This window comes from Myzus persicae, unplaced genomic scaffold (assembly GCF_001856785.1).
Source record: "Myzus persicae strain clone G006 unplaced genomic scaffold, MPER_G0061.0, whole genome shotgun sequence".
Classification (NCBI taxonomy): domain Eukaryota; kingdom Metazoa; phylum Arthropoda; class Insecta; order Hemiptera; family Aphididae; genus Myzus; species Myzus persicae.
Window position 1 is genome coordinate 69631 of NW_019104133.1, and position 7499 is coordinate 77129.

The following is a 7499-nucleotide window of genomic DNA, read 5'->3' on the forward strand; positions in this document are numbered from 1 at the left end:
TTAAGTTATATTGAAAACATACTACACATCTCGACTAATCTTCAAATAACTTTAAAACTACAATTCCGTCTGTTTATTATATTGTATGTAAGTATTGTGCATCAAAATAACGGAAAATATTTCGCAATCTTATCAAGTTCAATATCGCACAAGTTACTACTACTACTTGAAAAGCATAATTAAATTAATATCTTGCTAAAAGAATGGGATTATTTTGGAAAGTGTATAGAGATCTTCCTTTAAAAATGTCTCATTGATATTTATACAGATGCAATATGGATTAAAAATGTAATCTCAACTAGAATTAATATTTAATACTTTCAGAATTAATCACTGGTATAAAAATTTTGCTGAACAATAGTATGTATTATAAATTTATAATATATTATATGGTGTCCTTTTTATTATTTTCTTTTGTAATATCTGCTACGTTTGGTGCAATATTAATTTTTACTTGTAAATTATGGTTATTTTTAGCTTTATGGGCACTTACTTCAGAAGACATAATACATACTCCGAATCATTATAAATTATAATACTAATCCGCATCTCGGAGAATTTTTATTAAAAACCACCGGTAACACTGTCTACTTTAAAAGTATGACTAAACTACGGTTTAAGTTACGACCCATAATATTTTATTTCGTTATTTGATTATAATATATTATACGATTCAATCAAAAGGATGAATAATACACTAAAAGTGATGTTACGAATGATAAATATTATATTGAAAACGTTAGCACGTTTCTAAGTTCAGATTACAATGCTGCAACTGCATATTTTTAAAAATAAAAAAACGATACATTATAATATCAAATGTCAAAAACAAATCGATATACTCACGGGTCTTGTTGATTTTTGGGCAACGGTCGCAATCGGTTTCTGTAATTTTTTCGGCTGTTTGTCGTGAGGTAGGTGATCGAAGACTTTTTTTTTAAATATGTTATTGCGTTTATCGTGTACGATTCAAAACCAAGACCATGACGTGGTGGCGTTTGGCCACGACGTACTCGACGATCTATTCTGCAGTGTTTGACGATAAAAAAATAACATGCAGTGCAAGAAGAAGTCGACGGGTGTTGGGGGGGCGCGCGTTATTAAACGATAATATTTCGGAGACGAGAGAGCAACGACGCGATCGGTGTGCGGACGGGGGCTCGATTTTCTATGTACGTATATCGACGACGGCGATTGGCGGGTTTTCGGAGGAGGATGGAAAAACGAAAAACCGAAAATCCGAAAACGAAAGTTCCAACGGGGCAAAACAAATGGGCAACTCGGCCGGGCGCGTACAACACTGCGGGTTGTGGTCGTCTCGCAGAGCTTTTGAACACTGTTGCGCGCCCGTCGCACACTCGCCGAAGCCGCTGCCGTCGCCGGAACGTTTTCACCTGCGCGCTCCCCCTTTTTATTTTTATCATCACGTTTTCCAACGATCGGCGCACTATCTGTGCGAGGCTCCGGGCACGGCCGCCGTTTTTCTTTTCCGTTATTTTCCGCAAAAATCACTCGTCGATAAACAATACATAGGTACACACAGAAATTCGTATGATAGGTATACAATGTGCGAGCGTCCGCGCTCGAGTGATTTCAATTTTTCAAAATTATTTTTGTCCTAACATTTTTGAGAAAAAAAAATCAAAGATTATCCATGTTAATTTTGTCCGAACGACGAAACAGTAATATTGCAGAATCGTGCGCTATGCGACGTATAATATTATGTTGTTGTAAAAATTTAATTAAACTTGTCGGTTTATACGTCATGATATCATTCTTATTATTTTTTTTTCTATTAAGTATTACACATATAGTTCTGGTGTGTATCCAGCTTATTATTCAGCTCTATTCCAGCTATTTAGTGGCTTTAAATATTTTGTATGTAACCTATTCGTTTCAAGACGCTGATTATAATTATGCAATACAAAATAATTCAGTATGAGCATGTGTAATGATATCATCGTGAATTGTGTATACTCAAACGATTGTCAACTATTTACGCTAATTGCTATTTATAGTATTCAACAAAGTGATAATATGAAGATTGTGTTCTTTCTTTTCGAAATCGCCTCACCGCTTTTTCGTTCTTATGTTGTCGGTTTTTTGAAAATGTTCATTAGATATTCGTTAAGTCTGAAAACCGTCGCAGTCGTACTTTTAACCGTTTATTTCCCCCCCCTCGATCCAGATCGCGTATAATTAAAGCGCGTGCTATATAATTACAATATACACTATGTATATACGTTTACGTTTTATTGCGCTTTTGATTATAATTTCACTCTCATTCAGATGTCATCAACCATTATTTTATAATTAAATCGAAACATTTACGTGGGTAGAATTGAGACTTACGAGCGATACGAAATTGAACGGGTGAATGATGATTCCGAGTGCGGGGTACGATACTGTGGAAATATAATATCCCCGAAATACCGTTTCGGTATTATTGACGTGATTTTATAATCTCTGTCTGAATTACCTCGTCGCCAATTCGGCGAAAAATGCCATTAAAAAATAATTTAGAGACAATTGGTTTTTTTTTTAAATAGTTGTAAAAAAAATACGAAATCCTATTCTGTAGATTACTTGAATAGGTAACTTAAGTTGTCCGAACGGAATTAAAGATCAACAAATACTTTCATACAATTACTATATACACTTATTATTCGTTTATTACCAAATAATTTAAATCGATCTGTACTTGAAGTTTAAACCGACTGTACAATTGCATACCTATAATTTGAATTTTATTAAAAAATCTATAACTATGCAGTATCAAAGTGGATGATGTAATAATAAGTTTTTATTATCCACTATAAAACGTGATGGTTGCTCATCGATCAATTTCTGAAAACTGTACATCAATGACATGATTACAAAGTTTTCCTGATTGAGCGAAGATTGTGGAATTCGGTTACTGCGGTTTTTTCGCATTCGATAATTCCACGTCAATCATACTAAGTTAATAACGTCATAAAGTTTTCAGATTTACCCTTATTGTTCCCGTAAATCCGTGGTTACAACTTTATTCCCTTTTTTTTGGGAAATCATTTATCTCCGCTGGGACGATTAGATTTCAATGAAACCGTATGAATTATTACCGTATGAGATGTACTCACATCTTTTATACGCAGATTTTTGCAATGCTATAAAATAGCCCTAAACAGAGTGATTCATTTATGAGTAACCACGGTCATTAATCAATAAGTGATTTCGTAATTATAAATATATTTTTCAATTTATTTCAATTCATTATAAAGATACTTTTACTAGCCTAGTTTTTATCATTACCAATTTTTTAGCTGTTTACTTTTTTGAATTACAAGCAGTTCTTTTTTTCTTAAATATGTTATATTTAAATAGAGTTTCCTCTACTGAAGTAACTCGTGTTTAATGTTTGGGCAAATGGAGTGACACATAGGGTACCCCGCAATATATTCTAAAATTTAAATTTTAAATGTATGTTACCATTCAAAAGATAAAAATTATAAAAATGAAGACTAAAAAGTAATAGTAACAATATTTTCAAGTATGTTTTGTTAAACAGTGATTAAAAATGTTGTATGATAAATATCTTAAAAATGTTTACTTTTTTCAAAATTGCGAGTATGGGCCTTGTTAAAATGTCGATATGATATCATCCAATAAACCGTACCGCTTATTACGAAATTGGCCGCTATTCAGCGATTTACGATTACACAACAACTTAACGAGGTATCTACTATTTTATGCTGTATATTTTTGTTCTCCCATTTATGTATTCAATTTAGGATCCTAAAAAATATATAGCATATAATAATAGGTAATTATTGTATATAAAATGTGTAAATTAGTATGTGTATCATATTAAACACATGCGTGCAGTGTAATGGGACCAAAATTAAGTATACAATCACGTCAATCGACATGACATAGACACGTGATTGTTATAGATGTTATAACGAGATATGTAACAAAAAAAACAGCGTTTATAGGGCTCGAAATTCGTGTTAAAACGAGCTTTGAGCCAATTATGACATTTTTTCATTTCAATTCGTTTTGATTTATCATTTTTGCACTGTGATTACGACCAATTTACACAGCCGTTGTGGTTTTATTTCGGTGCGTTTTGTACTATCTGTAATTTAGTTGACACGACGATGTGAATATGACGTATCGATACACATAATACGATTAGATCGTTTATGACTGCCGTATAGAGATCTCAATTATAATTTAATATAATACAATAATATGTCCTGTGTGCACCCCAAATACCATGTTATATTATGAAGTCATCATGGTTTCTTAATAACTTGTCGTGTGGTTTGTTTCGTCACAATACGTAAATAAAAAATTAATAGATCTAATGTACTCTCGTTGTCTACCGAATTTTCAAACTTTTGGGTATCCGAAATTCTGTGAACTATTGACTTTAAGTAGTATATAGCTATAGTCTTAATAAAATAAAAACAAAACGCTATAGCATGTTGTACTGGAAAACACATTATTTATCGATATATTGCTGCGTAAGTTATAATTGTGTTTTTCGTCGTTCACTATTATACAATTAAAACTCAATGATTTCAGACTGTTTGTTTTTTATACGTTGATTCGTAGATTTTATTCTTACTTGTATATGATTTTTTTCAAAGACTAAAATTTAAAATGTATTTATTGAGTGAATGTTAAATAACTTATATGTGTATTATACTATCCATATATAATTCCCTTTCAACCTGCACACGCGAGTATAAGTATACTATATATTAACATGATATCATATGTAGTGTATACATTTAAATAATCAACCAATTTATTGAAGTTCTTCACGTCAAGTTTTAAACTTTTTTCAACCAACAAACAATGGTGAATCGGTAGATGACAAAACTTTTTTGTGATTATCGATTCTAAACACACAATGTTTTCAAAACACTTTAATTACAAACTAAACATTTGATACGTTAATTTGTTATCAGCCGAAAGTTTTGATCAAAAATGTCTTTTCCATTGTGACGAGTAGGTATATACACTACCGCCAAACAAATATTGATGAGTTCGGGGCGTTTATAATGTAAATATTCAGCTGGCATGCCACATAAATATTATGATTCACCGGCCTATAATATTTTCTTTAGTATATTGTACAACTTTACTTCTGCGGAAAAATAACCAGGAAACTCAAAAGTCTTGACACGTCGGTTATCTCTATCGATGTATCCTTGATAATACCGCGGCTGTGTGATAATACACCTGCCGATTTTACTCGTTTGTTTTGTAATTAATCGTATTATATATTTATGATTTTGGATTTAATGGTTCGTCATCCGGACATCCGGCAGTCGGGCTGTGCAGTAACCGATGTCATTTGTTTTCGGACAGTATACTAATGACGATAATATATCACACTGTCGCATGGTGCAATGCATTACATATTTTTATGCAGTTTTGGACGATTTACAAATCTTTCAGAGCACGTTTGAAATAGTACTTTTTTCCGTTTCAAATAACCGAATAAATCGCTTCTGACTTGCTTTCAAAAGACAACCGCAAATAATAACATTGCGTTGTTCTTGAACTAGTTTTGACTGCCAATAATATCCGATTCTATATACACGGCAAGTATCGTCAATCGTATTATGTCACGAAGCAAACATAAGTGCACGAGAGTGCAATATCGTTTTCTGTTGCATTTTTTAGTATAGTTATTGGTTTATGATATGTAAAGAGTCAATTTCTGCCTATACGCTCATTTTTCTTTTAGATGCGGCGTATATCACACATTATTATTTCGTGGGGAATATATGACTTTTGAGTTTAAGTATTTCATATTTTACGTTCTTAGAGGAAATAATTCAAATCGGTGTGAAAACCACAACGAATCTACTGATTAAAACAAGTTAGCAAGGTAGTGTTCATATATAACTATCGTGTAAATGTTGGTCTTCAATTATTAGAAAATCAGTATTTATGAATTTATAATAACACTATTTATTGTATGCAGAAAATGTACATTGCTACGACATAAGAAAAATAATAATAATGTGTTTTGGGAAAGGATTTAAACTGAACATATCTCATCAAAAATGTGTGTTTCAGTTCTGTATTGAGAGATCTATACAACCCATGAATATGATATAAAAATATATCAGTGTAAAATAAATTGAATGAATTTAAATAGCTAAACATTTTTTTTTTATTTACGGTTTAGGTTTTTGTTATTCATCCATTGTTTATCGTATTATACTGTTTGTCTCAATTCACTAATATAATGAACAACCCGAGAAAAATGAAATACATTAATTTAATAAGGTACCCATTTTTAATACATTCCGAGAATCTAAATTGAACGAATAAAATGGTGTACCTATTGATATCAAAATATTATTAAATTAAATAATATGTTATTACATTTGGCTTGAGTTATAATATTTAATTTTTTTTTTCTTCAAAATTATTATTTATCCATATTTAAAATATCATCACAAGAATCGTTGATATAATTTATTTTGTCTAAATACATTTTAAATTAATTTAATGTTTTTTTTACATTTTTTAAATGTATTTAATAACTTATAAAATCATTGTATATGCGCAGTTATAAATCAAACATGGTTTTATCCTACTCTTAGGGTGAAATTGTTTTATTAATAGTACTTTAAATAACTTAAATATAAATATTGTGTTGTGTGGAACCAACTTTTAAAAAAAACCTCCTTCCAAAAAGTTGAAGTTTGGAAGATTTCTAATATAAACATTAAAATTCGATTCGGATTTCATGAAGTTTCTTAAGTTTAATCAAACTTTGCCTTAAGGTTTAGGTATATCCCAACAGTATCAGAAGATTTAAGAATGTTACTAGCAGTTTTGAGTATGATTTTGTTGTATACCTACGGCATTGTAATTATTTGTTCATTAGAAAATAAAAACAAAACGAATTATCCCAAAAATGCAGAAAATATAAATTTAAAATTAATGATTAAATTTAAATCAAACATGCAGTTATTACATTTCTCGGTTATTATACTAGTATATAAATTTAATTAAATACGCCTAAACAAAAAACTTCTGGCTGTCAGATGGATTTGCTGATAATTGAGCACACCAAACTTCACAGTGTCCTGTCCCTTATAGATTTAGTGAATTAAACTCGCTCAAACCACAATTGTTGTTTATCATCTGCCACCGGATGATTCGGGTGGACAATAACGTCTGGAGTTATTTAAATTATGACACTGCATAAATAGATAAATAAATTCAAAGTATCAAAAACATTTTATACGGAGTGAATTATCATTTACTACCTACGTTCACCACGACTTCTAAGTTTTACTTTAATGTACTACGTGACCTACTACTAACTCTGATGTTTAAAACGAGTATTTTGATTTTAAAGATACACTTACTTAGGTAGTTCCGAGTCTTAATAAACTCGATGAAATAAAAACAAAACTAAGATGAGGCAATTATTGTAAGCATAAAATAAAATAACTTTATTTTATTTTACTCGCAGTATTCCA

The 7499-nt window shown here is 30.9% G+C and overlaps 1 long non-coding RNA gene across 1 annotated transcript in view; it reads right to left on the reverse strand.

Annotated features, from left to right (window-relative positions):
- The window catches only part of LOC111039091, a 68739-nt gene extending 67396 nt beyond the window's left edge, over positions 1–1343 (reverse strand). Inside the window, exon 1 of the long non-coding RNA XR_002605069.1 lies at positions 847–1343. This is a non-coding gene — a long non-coding RNA (uncharacterized LOC111039091). The remainder of the gene's footprint in view (positions 1–846) is intronic.
- Positions 1344–7499: the final 6156 nt, after the last annotated feature.